The sequence below is a fragment of the Salvelinus sp. IW2-2015 genome, unplaced genomic scaffold (assembly GCF_002910315.2).
Source record: "Salvelinus sp. IW2-2015 unplaced genomic scaffold, ASM291031v2 Un_scaffold4220, whole genome shotgun sequence".
Taxonomy (NCBI): Eukaryota; Metazoa; Chordata; class Actinopteri; order Salmoniformes; family Salmonidae; genus Salvelinus; species Salvelinus sp. IW2-2015.
Genome location: NW_019945491.1, coordinates 23,426 through 44,427, shown reverse-complemented (window position 1 = coordinate 44,427; position 21,002 = coordinate 23,426). Strand labels below are relative to the sequence as shown.

General features: G+C 41.9%; 2 pseudogenes; one reads left to right on the top strand and one right to left on the bottom strand.

Moving 5' to 3' along the window:
• The window catches only part of LOC112077038 (myosin heavy chain, fast skeletal muscle-like), a 16,023-nt pseudogene extending 8,669 nt beyond the window's left edge, over positions 1-7,354 (bottom strand).
• A 795-nt stretch (positions 7,355-8,149) lies between these two features.
• On the top strand, positions 8,150-14,352 carry LOC112077039 (myosin heavy chain, fast skeletal muscle-like; annotated as a pseudogene).
• Positions 14,353-21,002: the final 6,650 nt, after the last annotated feature.

Genomic DNA, 21,002 nt, shown 5'->3' with positions numbered 1-21,002 from the left:
TACAAAGCAGTTACATAATATAGTCAGTAGAGTGTCCAATGCAGGAACCAACCCATGCAGGAGCCACAGCCACAATGTTCAGAACCACCATCTTCCAACCTACTCAGCCATCAGAAGCCACTGGGAAATGTGTGCTACCAGAACAATGTTTTTCAGGAAATGATTCAAGTCTGTGCTTTTCTGTACTGGAGCTTATATCCTGTACTGACCTGGAGTTCCTTGATCTTCTTCTGCAGCTGAGCTCCCAGAGACTGCTCATCCTCAACCTTGCTGGGAGCTGGGTGGTCTCAAACTCCTTCCTAGAACACCAAACACGTTGATGCAGAGTTGGTTTTTGTTTGATAGTGTAAAGGGAGAGATCATACCATTCACTTTGCTTTTAGAATCCATGAAATGTTAATTCATTATTACAAAATTAGTCAAGAACAACCATTATAGCAGGTAATACTGTAGTCATTTGTTTGTGTTTACTTCTTGATTTTCTCATCAGTTTGCTGCTTGTCATTCTCCAGGTCCATTATGGACTCCTGGGCCAGTTTCAGATCTCCCTCCAGCTTTCTCTTGGATCTCTCAAGGTCCATACGGAGCTTCTTCTCTTGCTCCAGAGAACCCTCAAGCTAGAAGATAAAACACATATATTGTTAAAATCTAAACAACTGAAGATAATATCATCTTACATCTATCATGGCCAAAATGTCAAACTCCACTCACGTCGTCCACTTGCTGTTCCAGCTTGGTCTTGGCCTTGGTCAGAGTGTTGACTTTGTCCTCCTCTGCCTGCAGGTCATCCAGTGTCTGCTGGTGTGCCTCTTGGAGGGCTTCTCTCTCCTTGGTCAGCTTGGCAACACTCTCATCCATAGACGCCATCTCCTCTGTCAGGTTTTTAACCTGTAAATGGCCACAACATAATTATACTTCACCATAAAGGGGAGATTAGTTTGTTATATATTGCATTCATTTCATTAAGATTAGAACTGCATCTACAATTACAGTACTGATTTAACACTAGATGGCAGTGTTCACATGCAGTGTACTGATGGAAGTCATAAATGAGGGGGAGAGAACATGCAATGAATGTGGGGAGTACCCCAACTGAAATTCCTTTGTGTCTTAATTTTCCTGCACCCACAATACAACGTGAATTCCATTCTGTTAGCTATGTTTTGAGTTGATATTGATTGATTATTGTTTGGTTAGACTGCTATTATAAGACACAAGACCTTGTTTTCAGTGGCGTGCTTCTCCTTCTCCACTTTGGCCAGGGTGAGCTCCAGGTCATCAATGTCCTTCTTCAGCTCAGAGCACTCATCCCTCCAGCTTCCTCTTCTTGGCAGTCAACTCAGCATTGATCTCTCCTCATCCTCCAGCCTCTCGGTCGTCTCTTTGAGTTTGGCCTCCTGCTGGATCTTGCTCTTGATGAGCCCCTCAACCTTTCCTCAGCATCGTTCAGCTTCTCCTTCCTGGTTTCAGAACAGGAGAAATCAGCGACCTGACTTTGTGTATCAAAATATACACTTTAGTCAAAAGGTCAGAGCAAATCAATAGACATTCATGAATATATACAATATATAACATGGGCAATAAAATGTGTGAGTAGCCATACTTTACAGTGTGTTCATATGTGTGTGTATGTGTGTGTATTCATGTGTATGTAAATGTGCCATACGAGGGTAGTTGTTTCACTCACAGATGCGACTTGGAGTGCCAGGTCGTTCTTCTCCTGCGTCAGGGCCACCAACTTCTCCTCCATTTGCTTCTTTGTGGACAGAGCTTGGCCAGGTCTGTCTTCATCTTCTCATAGTTCTCCTTCATGTTGGCCAGCTCCTTCTCAGTCTCAGCGCTCTGCAGCAGGGGCTTGATCTTGAAGTACAACTTCATCCATGGCCAGGTTTTGACATTCATGAATGAGCGGATGTTGTACTGGATGGCGTAAATTGATTCTCTGGTCGACAGAACGATGGAGTAGCATGGTGAGTGACATGCTTAAAGCTAATTCTGGGATAGATGAACAACAAAACAGAACACCTGCCACTGTTTGTTTACAGCTGAGGAATGGGCCTAGGAAATGTAACCCTCTTAAATTTAGAGACATCGTCTAGATGCAAGGACTGACAGTTTCATGCTAAGCTCATAGGCATTTATATACTTCAAGAATGAATGGGTAACCACACATTTAATGCAATTGAACAGCCAAGTCCAAACTGCAGCTATAAAGCTAGAATCCTTAGTTGCTACATCCATTTCTGGACTAAATGAATAACCCAAAAGCTTTAGTAGACCATTATAAGATGTCTTTCTCATTCTGAACAACTCACAGCATATACAGTATGTAATCATAATGCATTAGATACAGGTGGTTGACAGAAAGCTTTGCAAGATGTCTACTATTCCTCACCTCCTCTCCATCATCTTGCTAAACTCTCTCCTCATGAGGAATCCACGGCTGAGAGCCTGGACAATGCCGACTAGAGAGGCCAGCTTCTCATCTCTCATCTCTCCAGGACACCAGCAGCACCGGCTTTGAAGAACACCTGAGACACAGGTTAACATGGTCAATGGACCACAGATGGTGAAGATAGAAAGGGTTGAATCAAAAGAGGGGAACAACACCACTAGATTGATTTAAACAACATTAACTTTGCAACGGTTAAAACATACCATGTGTATATGTTGTTTCTAAGTTGTTAGTTATTGTACTGTTGTACAGAGCCTTCAGAAAATATTTCACAGCCCTCAACTTTTTCCAGCCTGAATTTAAAATGGATTACATTGAGGATGTTGTGTCAGCTGGCCTACACACAATACCCCATAATGTCAAAGTGAATTATGTTTTGAAGACATTCTAAACAATAAGTACTTCAACCCCTTTTTCATTGCAACGCTCTAAATAGGTTAGGGAGTACAATGTTGTGCTTTAACAAGTCCACCGTATAAGTTTGCATGCGACTCCCCTGTGTCCAGTCAATCAGTGTTTAACATGCATTTTAAATGACTACTCATCTTTTACCCGCACACATACAAGTTAATCTGTAAGGTCCCTTAGGTCAAGCAGTGCACTTCACAACACAGATCCAAACCACAAGACCACCGGAGTTTCCCAATGCCTCGCAAAGAAAAGCACCTCATTTGGTAGAGGGTAAAAAAATTGATTTTAATTGATTACACTTTGTGAATGGCCAAGTTACAGTTTGACTTAAATGGCATGAAAATCTATGGCCAAGACTTGAAATGGCTGTCTAGTAATGTCAACAACCCAGCTTGACAGGCTTGAAGAATTTTTGAAGATAATGTTTCAAATATTGTATCAATCAGGTGTGGAAAGCTTCTTACGACTTACGCAGAAAGGCTCACAGATCTACTCACGTGCCAAAATTAAAGTCTAACGTGTTGGCTCAGACGGTTGAATACTTTTAAATCAAGAATATATTAGTGTTTTATTTTTCATAATTTTTTATATATGTTGAATATTTCTTCCACTTTGAACATAATAACATTTGTGTAGATCAATTGACAATAAATCAACAATAAATCATTAAATCCCAACTTTTCAGTGAAAAATGATAAAAAGTCAAGGCGGTGTGAATCACTTTCTGGAGGGCACTGTAGATTAAATAATGTACTACGATAACAGAATATCTGCAGCCAACGACATAACAAAATGCAAATTGATAATGAAGTTTAGTTTCTCGTCTATACTTGTCATGGTATGACTTTGAAAGAAAAAAGCAGTACAATGTTTTGTCCCACTTTTCCATTAGTGAAATACAAGAAGAACAAAAGGATGGATTAGATCACTGGCAGAGATTTTGTGATGGTCTGGGTTTAAAGTTATTATTCAGTTTGTGTTTTGTTTCATCTTTACTGGGGGTGTTTGACTGACTTGGTGTGGGTCCAAACTTGGTAATCCCTCGGATTCACAACACTGGCGCCAAGCAGCTTCTCGAAGCTTCTTGTTGTCCATGACACTGGCCCTCAGGGATAAATCTGGCATTCAGTACTTGTACCTGAATGAGAAGACAGTTTAAAGTGTAAGTCACGTTGTAATAAATTGGTTATATTACATGACAGGTAGACTTTCTGATGCTGGGAAAACCTTGGAGCAGATCTTTCTGTGATGTGTTTGTGTGGTGTTGTTTTGTGTTTGTGTGTGCGACATACCTCTGCTTGAATCAGCATAGAATGATTCTGCCTGGGAAGCCCTTTCTGCGATCCTGATCCCCTCATGACACCAATTACACTGACTTGGTGGATAACCAGGAAGGTTCTCCATCAGACCTGGTAAACAAACAAGTCTCTTTTAATACTCAAAAACAGGTATAGATGTGGGAAGTTAAAGCACTGATAGTGTACTGATATAGAATCGACATTTGTAAGTCAGATATTGCCTGTACACTGGAGTCTTTGTACTCGTTTGGGGCATCAGGCAGCGCACCAACTGTGAGGATGAGTGCTCGCCTCAGTTGGTCATCAGCTTATGTTAAGTTCTCCTGTAGAGGGTTACAAACAATGTTTCACGGAAATCATTTATGATAATGCAAATGCAGCCTTTTGAAGGAACTGAATCTACACATTTCAAAAGCTCAACCCTTGAAGAATGGGAGGCACTGTCTGCATGGAACCCACCCTTCTTCTTGCCTCCTTTCTTGGCTTATTCTTGTTTAAATGGGGGGAAGTAAAAGAATACCTAGAAAAGTACATGTTCCTGGTTAACTTCACACGTATTCTAGATGGCAAATGCTGGGCCAATGAGATCATGTAAAATAAGCACCTATTGTATGATTAAATTAACAGAGTGTATGAATGACATCCAACCAGTGATAAACTTGAGAATTGTGATACATTGAAAGACTAAAGAACATTTGGGTCCTGAGTTGTAACTATATTTAGTTAAATATTGTGACATGTGCTTCGTCTTACCCTCAGGAGGTGGAGGGGGATACACGGGCAGCAAAATTTTGACTGGGGACTTCCATACAGCTGACAAACCTGAAGTCTTCAGGGGATCCTTGTTCTTCTCGCAGCAGCCAGTGATGTTGTAGTCCACAGTACCGGCGTAAGTGCCACCAGGGAGAGTGGGCCTCTGCTGCCTTTGGCAGGTCCTTGGCCTCTCAAACGCCCTTTGTTTTGCCAAGATGCTGGGCGTTACAGCTTGTCCTTGCAAGGTCGTGTCCTAAGACTTGGGGAACATGCCACTCCTCTTCAAGGATGGAGAATATGCCCAATGAGCTTTACGAAAAAAAAGATGTATATCAATTAGGGCAGTGGTTGTAAAGTATTAAGTAAAAACACTATTAAAGTACTAACTTAAGCAGTTTTTGGGGGTATCTGTACTTATATAACATTTATTTTTTGGCCAACTTGAGGCGGCAGGTAGCCTAGTGGTAGAAGGTTGGACCAGTAGTTATCGAAAGGTTGCTGGATCAAAATCCCGAGCGAACAAGGTAAAAATCTGTTGTTCTGCCCCTGAACAAGGCAGTTAAGCCACTGTCACTGTACAAAGAATTTGTTCTTACTGATTGCCTAGTTAATGAAAAAGGTGCATTTAAAATGTATATTTTTGCCAACTTTTACTTCACTGCATTCCTAACTAAAATAATGTACTTTTTACTCCACACATTTCCCTGACCCCAAAAGTACTCCGTTACATTTTGAAGGAAAAATGGTCCAACTCACACACTTGATGAAGAGAACATCTCTGGTTATCCTACTGCCTCTGCTTGGCGGACTCATAAACACAAATGCTTGTTTTAAATTATGTCTGGGTGTTGGGAAGTGTGCCACACTGGCTACCGTCAGATAACAAAAAGAAAAGAAATTGTGTCGTCTGGTTGCTTAATATCTGGTATTTGAAATGGTTAATATTGAAGCTAGGGGGCAGTATTTTTAATGTTTGGAAAAATTAGCGTTTCCCTAAGTAACACGCCTATTTCTCAGGCCCAGATGCTAGAATATGCATATAATTGACAGATTTAGGATGAAAAACTCCTAAAATGTTCCCAAAACCTGTCAAATATTGTCTGTGCGTATGCAGAACTGATTTGCAGGCGAAAACCTGAGGAATCCAACCAGGAAGTGCTCTTATTTTGAAAAATCCCTGGTTCATTGCTGCTTTCCTCCATTTAAAGGATATCCCCAGGTTCCTTTTTCCTGTGGTTCCACAAGGTGGTGACCCAGTCCTTTAGACTAGTTTCAAGCTTTTATTCTTGAAAATTTCCTCACCCATCGCGTTCAGTGGACTGCGCAGATGTCCTTCAATTAGTTAATGCGCGCGGAAGTGGTAGCTCGACATTTTCTTTCTCTCTGTTTTGGAATAGTTTACCGTCCGGGTTTGAAATATTATCGATTATTTATGTTAAAAACAACCTGAGGATTGATTATAACAAACGTTTGACATGTGTCTTACGAAACTTTACTAATTTTGGGAATTTTCGTCTGCCGTCATCACCTGCACGAGCCTGTGGATTACTCCACAAAACGCCCACAACCCAAATGGAGGGTTTTGGGATATAAAAATAATCTTAATTCGAACAAAAGCGAACATTTATTGTGTAACTGGAGTCTCGTAGTGCAAACATCCGAAGATCATCAAAGTCAGCGATATTTTATTGGCTTTTCCTGACTTTCGTGACTAGCTACTTTGCAGATAGCTGTTTGTAATGTTTTGTCTACTGATCGATGTCCTCACACAACGCTTCGTTTGCTTTCGCTGTTTAAAGCCTATTTTCAACATCTGACACGACAGGTGGATTAAATATCTGGAATTTGAAATGGTTAATTATTTTTTATTTTTGAATACTTAAGTAGCATTTTAGCAGTTCCTTTACTTTTGAATCCTTAAGTACTTTAAAAGCCAACATACTTTTACTCAAGTAGTATTTTACTGGGGTGACTTTTACTGGGTTGCACTTTTTAACTTTTAGCAGTTATCTTTACTTTTACACTCAAATATGCCAATTTGACTACTTATTCCACCACTGCAAATTTAGTGATATTTCTATTTAGGATCACATTCTTTCCTTAATAGTAAACATTCTATGTGGATTACAATTCCTTTACGGGACACATAATAGGAAACATATTGAGTTCTCAACAGTCAGATACGTTGTACGCACTGTGATAATATCTCATACCAGGGCATCACCTATGATCGTTGATTTTATGGTCCATTAAAAATCTCACAGACAGTTTACCTCTCAATAAGGCTAATGCAGGCAGCCAAGTCCATGCCGAAGTCAATGAAGGCCCAGACGATTCCCTCCTTCTTGTACTCCTCTTGCTCGCAGGACGAACATGGTTGTGGTTGAACCAACTGTTTGCAGTTTCTCATGGTGAAGTTGATGCACAGCTGCTCCATGCTGTTTGTACTGTTGATTGAATTTTTAAAAAGGGATCATTTCATCATACAAGGTTGTAAATCAATCTGAATCACAAACTATTGTCTTGTTCTGGTGTCATACTCACATCAAAGATCTAAACCCGGCAATTCGAGCACACCGATATAGACTGCCTTGGATTCTTGGTGTTCCAACATCTCGTTGATACGGATGACCATCCCCAAGAAATCTCTCATAGATAGACTTGGCCGAGCACTGACTGAGTTATTAACCTGGATGCACCATAATACCTCAACTAATACATTCGCTATTGAACCGTGGTCTGATGATAAGGTGATAAGACCTTGGGATAAACAACAATCATATTTTTAAAAAGCAATGCACTTCATCCCCAAGATAATTATGTGCTCAGAAAATTGGTAGATGCTGTGTTTTTGCCAGTCTTAACCTGAAGCCAGCAGTCTGTCCCTTGGTCACATACTCGTTGCGACCTTCACGTTGGGTAGCACAGAGCCTTCACATCTCAGCTGAGTTCAGGCCCAGAGGTAGGCAATTTTATCAAGCCCACTGGAGAGAGAACAACAACAACAGCTTTACTAGACACAAGGATGTAATGGGAATTTCCATTCAAATTTGGCGTCAACAAACAGGATGATTGATCTTCTTGGTGTGGTCCGGCTGTGGGAGTCTGCAATGGGGACACTTATTAACACATTTATGCAAAATATACATACTATTATTATTTTGTGAGGTTCAATTGTTTCAACTGTATTGTAGTGTTCATCCCCCCTGCTCCTGCCCCCTGTTCTAGGCCCGTATTGAGGAGCTGGAGGAGGAAATTGAGGCTGAGCGTGCTGCCAGGGCTAAGGTTGAGAAGCAGAGGGCCGATCTCTCCAGGGAACTTGAGGAGATCAGCGAGAGGCTGGAGGAGGCCGGAGGCGCCACTGCTGCTCAGATTGAGATGAACAAGAAGCGTGAGGCTGAGTTCCAGAAGCTGCGTCGTGATCTTGAAGAGTCCACCCTGCAGCATGAGGCCACAGCCMCKGCRCTGCGCAAGAAGCAGGCCGACAGTGTGGCTGAGCTCGGGGAGCAGATCGACAACCTGCAGCGCGTCAAGCAGAAGCTGGAGAAGGAGAAGAGCGAGTACAAGATGGAGATTGATGACCTCTCTAGCAACATGGAGGCCGTCGCCAAGGCTAAGGTGAGTAGTAATGTTTTGTTCAAGCAGTGTTGAGGAGGGTCAACTACATTACCATTCAAGTGAACTGAAGTTGACAGGAGTCCCATATATAAAGTAATGATGGAACATGTTACACTAACAGGGAAATCTGGAGAAGATATGCCGTACTCTTGAGGACCAGCTGAGCGAGCTCAAGACTAAGAATGATGAGAATGTTCGCCAGGTCAACGACATCAGTGGACAGAGAGCCAGACTCCTGACAGAAAATGGTACCATCAACAATGAAAAACAACCCAATGCTTTCCTTCAGTAGAACACAACATGTATTAGGGGCTGTATCCACATAGCTTCTACTGTACTATTCCCCACCTAACATTGCCCTACGATACCTCAAAATACATTTTCAATCCAAGAGAACAGAGACCCTATTTACAAGATGTCCCTCTGTCCCTGCAGGTGAGTTTGGTCGCCAGCTGGAGGAGAAGGAAGCTCTGGTGTCTCAGCTGACCAGAGGAAAACAGGCCTTCACCCAGCAGGTGGAGGAGCTGAAGAGGGCGATTGAGGAGGAGGTCAAGGTAAGGGACCCAAAATGGACCCCACAGGGCAAACAGTTCAGAGCTAATGGAGAGTTTAGAGCCATATCTTCACATAGATGGTGACTACGCCACCCTCGGAGATTCCTACTGTCTCTCCACCCTCAGAGACTTTTACTGTCATTTGTTTGACTATCTCTCTAATCTCTCTTTGTCTTTGTCTTTGTCTTTCTTTCTCACAGGCTAAAAACGCACTGGCCCACGGTGTCCAGTCTGCCCGCCATGACTGTGACCTCCTGAGGGAGCAGTTTGAGGAGGAGCAGGAGGCCAAGGCAGAGCTGCAACGCGGCATGTCCAAGGCAAACAGCGAGGTGGCTCAGTGGAGGACTAAGTATGAAACTGATGCCATCCAGCGCACAGAGGAGCTGGAGGAGGCCAAGTGAGTCGCACGCAACAGAAAAANATCCAGCGCACAGAGGAGCTGGAGGAGGCCAAGTGAGTCGCACGCAACAGAAAAACTCAGATATGGTGTGGATGGTGAGGGTGGTAGGGGACTCTGAGAAAATGTTACATCAATATGTATTGTTTGTCAAAATAAAATAAAAAGTGACACCATAAAACCTCCCTCTGTTGTCCAACAGGAAGAAGCTGGCCCAGCGTCTGCAGGATGCCGAGGAGACCATTGAGGCGACCAACTCCAAGTGTGCCTCCCTGGAGAAGACCAAGCAGAGGCTGCAGGGAGAGGTGGAGGACCTCATGATTGATGTTGAGAGAGCCAACGCATTGGCCGCCAACCTCGACAAGAAGCAGAGGAACTTTGACAAGGTGAAAAATAATAAACCTATCTTTTTTATCAATTGTATAATTGTTGCACATTTCTAATTTAAAAACTCTTCATCTTCGATTTCTAATGAAAATTCCATGGATTCTCCTAGGTTCTGGCAGAGTGGAAGCAGAAGTATGAGGAGGGCCAGGCTGAGCTGGAAGGAGCTCAGAAGGAGGCTCGCTCTATGAGCACTGAACTCTTCAAGATGAAGAACTCCTACGAGGAGGCTCTGGATCATCTGGAGACTCTGAAGAGAGAGAACAAGAACCTGCAACGTGAGCATTTGACAGCAGTTCTATTTGGTTCATGTTTGACTAGTGTTTAGAAAATGGAGGGAACTGCAATCATCACCATTAATATTACACCATTTCAGAAATGACATGTACAGTATAATTTGCATATATTGTTGTATTTGTAGTCGGTATTCCTTTTAACATTCCAAATAAGTGGTAGGCGATTAGATTTGCAAGTGCTGCTAATTAACTGTTAATATGATTTAATGTCAAATTCAGCACATTGGCGATATCCACTGAAAATCTCCCAAGTGTAAACTGCTCCTGTGTGTGTGTGTGTGTGCGCAGAGGAGATCTCTGACCTGACTGAGCAGATCGGAGAGACTGGCAAGAGCATCCATGAGCTGGAGAAGGCCAGGAAGACCGTGGAGACAGAGAAGTCTGAGATCCAGACCGCTCTGGAGGAGGCTGAGGTACAAACTACAGCTGTTTGATGGGGAAAGCAGTGTTAAACTAGCCAACGCCAGCTACAGGCTAATGCTCCCTGTAATGGTGTTTAGTGTAGTCATATATATACAGTATATATATATATATATATATATATATAATTCCTACATCCAAATGTATTGAACACAATTGGCCTGACTGCTTCTGTTTGTCCAGGGAACACTGGAGCACGAGGAATCCAAGATTCTGCGTGTGCAGCTGGAGCTGAACCAGATCAAGGGTGAGGTGGACAGGAAGATCGCTGAGAAGGACGAGGAGATGGAGCAGATCAAGAGGAACAGCCAGAGGGTGGTTGACTCCATGCAGAGCACCCTGGACTCTGAGGTCAGGAGCAGYAATGATGCCCTGAGGGTGAAGAAGAAGATGGAGGGAGACCTGAACGAGATGGAGATCCAGCTGAGCCACTCCAACAGGCAGGCCGCTGAGGCCCAGAAACAGCTGAGGAACGTGCAGGACAGCTCAAAGGTAATGGGACATCAACTCAAAATCTGAACATGGAGAGGGATTTGTTTTGAAATCTGTAGAAAATAATAGAACAGAGGAATTGTAATAGAGTGACTATGTACTTAGAAAGGTAGGGATACTGGGAAATTCTTCCAATGAACATTCTATCACCCATCCTATCACCCCTACTTCCACAAGTCCTAATGAACGTATGTCATTGTGAACCACAGGATGCCCAATTGCACCTTGATGACGCCGTCCGTGTCGCAGAAGACATGAAGGAGCAGGCAGCCATGGTGGAGCGCAGAAACGGTCTGATGGTGGCTGAAATCGAGGAGCTGAGAGTTGCTCTGGAGCAGCACAGAGAGAGGCCGCAAAGTGGCTGAGGACTGAGCTGGTAGACGCCAGCGAGCGTGGTGGACTGCTGCACTCCCAGGTATGGGTCAAAAGCCATTTCTCAACCAAGCATACGTTAAACACACTTGAATTGACAATGCTTGCTTAGATTGAATCATTTCAGCCTTGTAAGTTTCTTGAGAGTCAAACAAATCGTCTTGTTTCCTCCTTCAGAACACCAGCCCTCTGAACACCAAGAAGAAGCTGAGGACTGACCTGTGCAGGTGCAGGGAGAGGTGGACGACATCGTCCAGGAGGCCAGGAATGCAGAAGAGAAGGCCAAGAAGGCATCACTGACGTGAGTCCTTGAATTACATCAACTTGATTTGTCCCCAAGTGCCAATGGTAGCAGGGCTGGTTAAACAACAAAGATCTCAGAGGACGTTATGATTTTTGCCAATTGGTGCATTAAACAAACTACCATTCCAGGCGGCCATGATGGCTGAGGAGCTGAAGAAGGAGCAGGACACCAGGTCTCACCTGGAGAGGATGAAGAAGAACCTGGAGGTCACAGTCAAGGACCTGCAGCACCGCCTGGATGAGGCTGAGAATCTGGCCATGAAGGGAGGCAAGAAGCAGCTCCAGAAACTGGAGTCCAGGGTGAGTTACCAGCAGGGGGGATTAGGGTGGATTGAAAGACCGATTGCTGGAAATGCACAGGAGCATTTTGTAATTACTTTTTATCTCAATAACCCACCTTAATCAGGAATTCCCAAATGTCTTTGCATCAGGGACCCCTTCATAATATCAGAACACATCTCTTACTTTAGAGTGCGATATAAATATTATCCACACAGTTTTCTATGACTTCAGCAGTGCATGTTCGGACTAATCAAGTCTTGGCTCCTGGGAAAGAACATAAAAACATTTAAGGGCCGTTACTAGGGAAGCTAGCGTTGCTATGAGGGGCTATCAGCTAGAAGTTTAGCTTGTAGGCTACAGGATTTTCATAAGTTCATAAAAACATGAAAACATAATCTTAACAAACATTACTCTCTAGAATATGGTGCTTTTCCTCACTTTCTCACTTACCTTAAAAATAAAGACATACAAATATATTTATGTCGGTGTTTCTGTCTTGCTGTGGACTCACTTGGCAAACTTCGCGAGCCCCCATAACAGAAGCAAACTCATAACATTAAAAGAGGCGAGTGGCGGGCTCTATTGGCCATACTGGTACTGCAACGTACACTGCTAAATGCATGACAAAATCGATCAAATAAAAAAAGTCCTATATATTAGGATATATAACTACAAGAAGAATTGACCTTTAAAATGTATAATTGTCAGAATAATGTGCCGACCAGTATCCCTGTGAGCCTCCCATGCCCATGTTGTACATCTAAGGGTTTAGAACATAAACAGTGGATTAATAATATTACATTGTACTGTATTGGACCTTCTAATCTTGTTCCACAGATCCTTGGTAGTTTCATCTGTTGTTGCTAGCAATATTCATGAACAAATTTAAATGTAAATTCCACTTTGGGAACCACTTGGAAAAATACATAGTGAAAGACAACAATTATGCCTCCTTGACTGGGTAAGAGACTACTTCTGTTTTACAAATATTTGTTTTCACCACCTCAAACAAATGCCTAAATGTATTTGTTCCACAAAGGTGCGTGAGCTCGAGACTGAGGTGGAGGCCGAGCAGAGAAGAGGTGTAGACGCGGTCAAGGGAGTCCGCAAGTATGAGCGCAGAGTCAAGGAGCTCACTTACCAGGTAAGAGAAAGTGTATTCTTCACACACCTGACACTAACACAGACAGGTTTGTGTATAAAACTATACTGACATTGATTCTTTGATCTTCTCCTACAGACTGAGGAGGATAAGAAGAACGTAAGCAGACTTCAGGACCTGGTTGATAAGCTGCAGATGAAAGTGAAGGCCTACAAGAGGCATTCTGAGGAAGCGGTGAGTCACTGACAAAACTACATAGTTTGAAGTAAGTGTTGCTACAGCAACAGCACATCAGTCAACAATGACAATTGATAGTGCAAGTAAACACTGAAGAAATTATACCCATTTGTGAGTGCCTCCTGTGCCAATGTGTTACCAACTTAAAGGAGAGGGGGTTGAATATTAATTTGCTGGTCTAGTGATCGTGCTGGAGGCAGTGGTTTGATCCCCCATTTTGCCACTCACTTTCTCTGATGTATCATCTAGCTCCCTGTATACATTGTTATCCTAAATCTTGTATTTCGTTTTTTAAATACCTTTAAAACAGAATATTAATTTGCTACCTGAAGCTTCAAACTTTAAATGCTGATGTTCTGCTCTCCCTCTATTTTCCTCACCCAGGAGGAAGCAGCCAATAGCCACATGTCTAAGTTCAGGAAGGTTCAGCATGAGCTGGAGGAGGCTGAGGAGCGTGCTGACATCGCTGAGACTCAGGTCAACAAGCTCAGAGCCAAGACCCGTGACTCTGGAAAGGTACAGAACTGCTTCTAAACCTATACCTGACTCATGTTCAGATATGACCACATCAACACCACCTATGATTCAGTCTTCTCAGAGGTCAATACAGACCTTTTACACTCAACTGTATTGAAGATCTCTAAGAAGAACATTTCAGGAAGGGCTAAACAATCTATGAGAGTAATTCAGTTAGTACTTCAACATCTAAAATCCAAGCTGAGCACTGAGCACTAAAGACTTGATCCATTATATTCTATCCATATATTATCATGTTCATTATTATTACTGATCCATTATATTCTATCTGTATATTTATCAATGTTTCAATTTATCATGTTCATTATTATTACTGATCCATTGTATTATTTATTTATTCTTACAGGGAAAAGAAGTTGCTGAATAAACAAGACCAAAGTATTGAAGATCAAAGTCTTACCATTTTCCTGTGTTTCATAAAATATGATTTTCATGGTGAAATGTTGAGCYTTGATTAAAAACATGTAGATCTACATACACTTCCTTTGTGACTGTGGACTTATTACTCAGCAAACAGCTTTTTAATACCATAAAATATTGTACTTTAATTAAAGGAGCAATCTGGGATTCCAACAACAACAAAGCAGACACCCCAACAAAGCGGTAACCTTTTTTGGTAAACATCTTCGGGATGAGGATGGAGAAATGTAACCACTATCAAATTCTTAGACTGAACTATGGATGGAAGGACTGACCATTGTAGTGGACATTTCAGTACTGAGAAAGACTTGGACAATTATTCAAACAACCATCTTTATTCAACATTGATTAATTATTGCAACAATGAAACCGTCGACCGCACACTCTAAGTTGTGTTGCCGAGAGCATAACTGATAATGAAAAAACAGATCTTATATAGGCCCTAAGTGCTCAGTCAGTCATTTCCACTATTCCCATAAGCCACCTTGGTATATCTCCTGGTTATATGCACGGGATGTTATTTAACTTCCAACCCGGCTTAGTTTCCCAGATGCCAGGAAGATGAGGCATTGTTATAAACTCTTCCAGGCTCTCTCTATCTCGGGTCACACACACCAGATCTTGTCTATAGAATGCCAGCTTTTAGATTTTTATCACCAAGTTACTATCAGCTCAAGCTATCCCTAGCAAAACCCATTTCCTTAACCAGACGCCCAGACTAACTGGAGGAAGCTAGAGTGGACACCATAAAAACGCAGTATTAGCAGGCCAGTCTTAATCTTAGTTCAATATATAACTGTTTACTATTAATATCAAACAAATCAGGTAAGTATGTAATTTTTCCCTGACACCATCCATAACATAAAAGTTATAGTTTTAACTCTTTACAATAAGTGGAATTGTAGAGATATTGTCAGAACAATGTTCTCAGAAAACAACAAACCAGATTTTTGCATTTGAATTTTGTCACAGATTATGCAAATATTATTCTGTTGTGGACACACTGCATAATCATAAATGGTGATAGAGCATCTGACCAAATTACTCAAGATTTTAGTTCTGGGTTTTACTGATATTATATGCATATGAATGAGGGGAAAAAAAGACAAATGTGACATTGTTTTATCATTACAGTTTGCATTTGCAAAGAAGCTTTTCGGCAGATATACACTGCTGTAATGACTCGAGTTCTTATGGTAATACAATTTCATTTAATTTCTAAGAGAAAGTATGGTAATACACATTATAAACATGGTTTTACACATTATAAACACAATAATACACACAATAAACACAGTAATACAAATGATAAACACGGAAATACACATAAACACAGTAATATACATTATCAAAACGGTAACACACATCATAAACACGTTAATACACATAAACACAGTAATACACATTATTAACATGGTTATGTGTAGCAGATGTAAATCGTTACGTTGTGTTTTGTCCAAAATAAATCACATCAGCCAGTGGTCCCAGTTGAGCATCATTTACCAATTTGTAAGTCGCTCTGGATAAGAGCGTCTGCTAAATGACTTAAATGTAAATGTATTTATTTCTGGTGCTGTTGTTAAATAGGAAACAGCACGTTAGTTGTGCAGGGCTTAACGGTATTGATGGCTGTCGATGGCAAAAATCTGTAGCATGAAGACAACTGTGTTAGCAGTGGGCTTATGTGACCGTTACGTCGGTGTATGCTAGGTAACACACTTATTTACAGCAATCATATGCCAAAGCACATCCCAGAAAGCCTCTCAATCCCTAACAGGTACCATATACCCACACATGTATAAATCAGTAATGTACAGCAAACTTGTACACATTGTAAAATAGAAAATAGAAAAAACTACGTGACCTACTCCTTGCATCACATTTTCATACTGGGAAGACCTGACGTTCGCGATCTCCCCCTATCTGCAAGTGGGGCCAATCACAACACGCCTTATTGTCATRAGAGTTGAACCAACCAATACGAATGCTTGAACATTAAATACACCTTTCTTTAGAGGCAAGTGGAAACATAACCAACCCTGTTACATATGCACATTATAAACATGGTAATACACATCATAAATACGTTAATACATATTATAAACATGGTAATACACATTATAAACAAAGTAATACACATTATAAAAACAGTAATACACATTAAAAACATGGTAATACACATCATAAATACGTTAATACACATTACAAACATGTTAATACATATCATAAACATGGTAATACACATTATAAACGCAATAATACACATAAACATGTGTATTAAACAACTTTTGCAAGTTTCAGATGGATAAATTGACCTTTCATGAGGAATATACTTTGTTAAAGTGACATCGTCCTGCACCATACTTCAGGGTAATTTCCCTTAATCTTTTGAATMGGCTCGACYATTATATCATCAAATTTGTTAATATGCAGTCATTTAAGATGTATACTGAATAAAAATATAAAACGCAACACGCAACAATTTCAAAGATTTTACTGAGTTACAGTTCACATAGGGAAATCAGTCAATTGAAATAAATAAGGCTCTAATCTATGGATTTCACATGACTGGGAGTACAGATATGCATCTGTTGGTCACAGATACCTTTAAAACAAAAGGTTGTGGCGTGGATCAGAAAACCAGTCAGTATCTGTTGTGACCACCATTTGCCTCATGCTGCGCGACACAACTCATTCGCATAGAGTTGGTCAGGCTGTTTAGTATGGCCTGTGGAATCTCCGATGGCTGTGCGAACTTGCTGGATATWGGCGGGAACTAGAACACGCTGTCATACACGTTGATCCAGAGCATCCCAAACATGCTCAATGGGTGACATGTAGGCCATGGAAGAACTGGTACATTTTCAGCTTCCAGGAATTGTGTACACATCCTTGCGACATGGGGCCATACATTATCATGCTGAAACATGAGGTGACGGCGGCAGATGAATGACAAGACAATGGGCCTCAGGATCTAGTCACGATATCTCTGTGCATTCAAATTGCCATTGATAAAATGCGATTGGCCATAGCTTACGTCCATAGCTTATGCCTGCCCATACCATAACCACGCCCCCACCATAGGGCACTCTGGTCACAACATTGACATCAGCAAAKCGCTCAAATGTTTTTGAACAACATAGTAATTGTATAACTTCGTACTTGACTGAAAGCGCATGTCGAGCGTAAAATGAAATGGCGGGGCATTCCTTTGATCTAGAAAAAAKCCAAATAGTTAACTCCTGAACATTTTTATTTTTAAAAAGACACTCCTGACAATATCCAAAGGGTTTAGAGAATTTAATGTTGTAACTGTGACGTTTCAGAACTTTGTAATTGTGGAATTGTAAATGTTAGAAAAGTTGCTAGCTATTAGCTAGCTCCGGTTAGCTGTTGGCTGACTACGGTCAGGTGGTTGCTGGCTTCGGTTAGCCCATCCTAGCTTGTTCAGTCAATAATTAGCATTAATGTAATTTGCAATATTCTTGTCATTCTATTAGCCCTTCTTACACTGGGTGAATGTATTTTGAGCATGGGTATAAAGTAACTTCTAATGCCAGTCTAAAGGCTGTCATGTTTTAGTCTCCTATGGGGCTTTAGTGGGCAACAGTCAACTACATAATTATAACCTAAACAGGTGAATTCAAGTTAAGAGTCAATGTGTTTGGGGTATAAATGTAAAACATTTGAGGATGTGAATTGGATTGGAATTTAAAAATGTTGTTGTGTGACTTGTATTTTTTGTATGTTTATGAAATAATATGTAAGGGATTTATGGAGACAAATTATTAAATACACTTTAATGAAAACAAAAGAAAACATTGAAACACAATTTAAAGACAGAAAAAGACAGTTTGCACTTGAGAGAACGTTGAAGGAAATAATTGAGAGAACCTTTGAAAGAGAAGCCACGTTCTCCTGTTTCATCATTTATCCTTACTATTATCTGCTGCACCAGTCCCAAAACTGGGATCTGTAACAGACAAATGGCGGTTGACCTTCATAAAATCAGGCAATGGGTACCAAATAATAGCAACAAAAACTAACACACAAGTTACCCCTATTAGTCCAACAAAGATGAAGTTTAAAACGACTGGAACGGTGATAAACTTGCCTGGTATTGGACGCAAGTGTATCGTATCCCCGCACACAGTGAGGAAGATGGTTCGGGAGGAAAGGAAAAATGGTCCACACACCGGTACTTTCATGTTTATGCACACAACTAGTCAGGTTACAGAACAATAAGGCAAGCCTAGGTCCCCTAGACAAAGTGAGTATAGTGAAACACTAAGGTTGTCTAAACGGTTCCTTTTTCACAATATGTTATATTTAACCTTTATTTAACCAGGTAGGCCAGTTGAGAACAAGTTCTCATTTGCAACTGCGACCTGGCCAAGATAAAGCAAAGCAGTGCGACAAAAACAACACAGATTTACACATGGGATAAACAAACGTACTGTCAATAACACAAAAATTACATAATACTCCCRTTTTTTAAGCATACAATATTGCTAATTATTTGACTGACTTATTTTACAAGACTTTATAAAGGGTGCCAATAATTTTAAAGTAGACAGTGTACAAAACATTAAAAACATTTTCCTAATATTGACTTGCACCCCTCCCCCGTTTTGCCCTCAGAACAGCTTTAATTCGTTGGGGCATGGCTCTACAAGTGTTGAAAGCGTTCCACAGGGATGCTGACCCATGTTGACTCCAATGCTTCCCACAGTTGTGTCAAGTTGGCTGAATGTCCTTTGGGTGGTGGAACATCTTGATACACAGGGAAACTGTTGAGTGTGAACATCCCAGCAGTGTTGCATTTTTTGCCACAAACCGGTGTGCCTGGCACCAACTACCATACCCCGTTCAAAGGCACTAAATATTTTGCCCATTCACCCTCCTAATGGCACACATACACATCCATGTCTCAATTGTCTCAAGGCTTAAAAATCCTTCTTTAACCTGTCTCCTCTCCTTCATCTACACTGATTTCAAGTGGATTTAACAAGTGACATCAATTAGGTATCATAGCTTTCACCTGCTCAGTCTGTCGTGGAAAGAGTGTTTCCTAATGTTTTGTACACTCAGTGTATATAGTACGTACTTACCATACACTACCAGTATATTCTATTTACAATATGCTGTATAGTAAAAATGTATGCATTAAGTAGCCAATATCAACATCCTAGGCTCTTCCATACAGAGAAGCCATTATCTAATGTGATCTGATGAAAGGCTACGGCGTGTGACATGGTTCAATGCTTCGATCACGGCGGATTGGAATATGTTCCGCATCGCGTCCAACAACAATATTGACGAATATGCTGATTCGGTGGAGCGAGTTCATTAGGAAGTGCATTGACGATGTCGTACCCACAGCAACGATAAACATTCCCAAACCAGAAACCGTGGATTGACGGCAGCATTCGCGTGAAACTGAAAGCGCGAACCACTGCTTTTAACCAGGGCAAGGTGACCGGAAGCATGACCGAATACAAACAGTGTAGCTATTCTCTCCGCAAGGCAATCAAACAGGCTAAGTCTCAGTACAGAGACAAAATCGAGTCGCAATTCAACAGCTCAGACACAAGAGGTATGTGGCAGGGTCTAAGTCAATCACGGATTACAAAAAGAAAACCAGCCCCGTCGCGGACCAGGATGTCTTGCTCCCAGACAGGCTAACAACTTTTTTGCCCGCTTTGAGGACATACAGTGCCACTGACACGGCCCCCTACCAAAACCTGCGGGCTCTCCTTCACTGCAGCCGAGGTGAGTAAAACATTTAAACGTGTTAACCCTCGCAAGGCTGCAGGCCCAGACGGCATTCCCAGCCGCGCCTAGAGCATGCGCAGACCAGCTGGCTGGTGTGTTTACGGACATATTCAATCAATCCTTATCCCAGTCTGCTGTCCCCACATGCTTCAAGAGGGCCACCATTGTTCCTGTTCCCAAGAAAGCTAAGGTAACTGAGCTAAACGACTACCGCCCCGTAGCACTCACTTCCGTCATCATGAAGTGCTTTGAGAGACTAGTCAAGGACCATATCACCTCCACCCTACCGGACACACCCTAGACCCACTCCAATTTGCTTACCGACCCAATAGGTCCACAGACGACGCAATCGCAACCACACTGCACACTGCCCTAACCCATCTGGACAAGAGGAAATACCCATGTGAGAATGCTGTTCATCGATTACAGCTCAGCATTTAACACCATAGTACCCTCCAAACTCGTCATCAAGCTCGAGACCCTGGGTCTGACCCCCCGCCTGTGCAACTGGGTCCTGGACTTCTGACGGCGCCCCCCAGGTGGTGAGGGTAGGTAACAACATCTCCACCCCGCTGATCCTCAACACTGGGGCCCCACAAGGGTGCGTTCTGAGCCCTCTCCTGTACTCCCTGTTCCACCACGACTGCGTGGCCATGCACGCCTCCAACTCAATCATCAAGTTTGCGGATGACACTACAGTGGTAGGCTTGATTACCAACAACGACGAGACGGCCTACAGGAGGAGGTGAGGGCCCTCGGAGTGTGGTGTCAGGAAATAAACCTCACACCAACGTCAACAAAACAAAGGAGATGATTGTGGACTTCAGGAAACAGCAGAGGGAGCACCCCCTATCCACATCGACGGGTCGTAGTGGAGAAGGTGGAAAGTTTTAAGT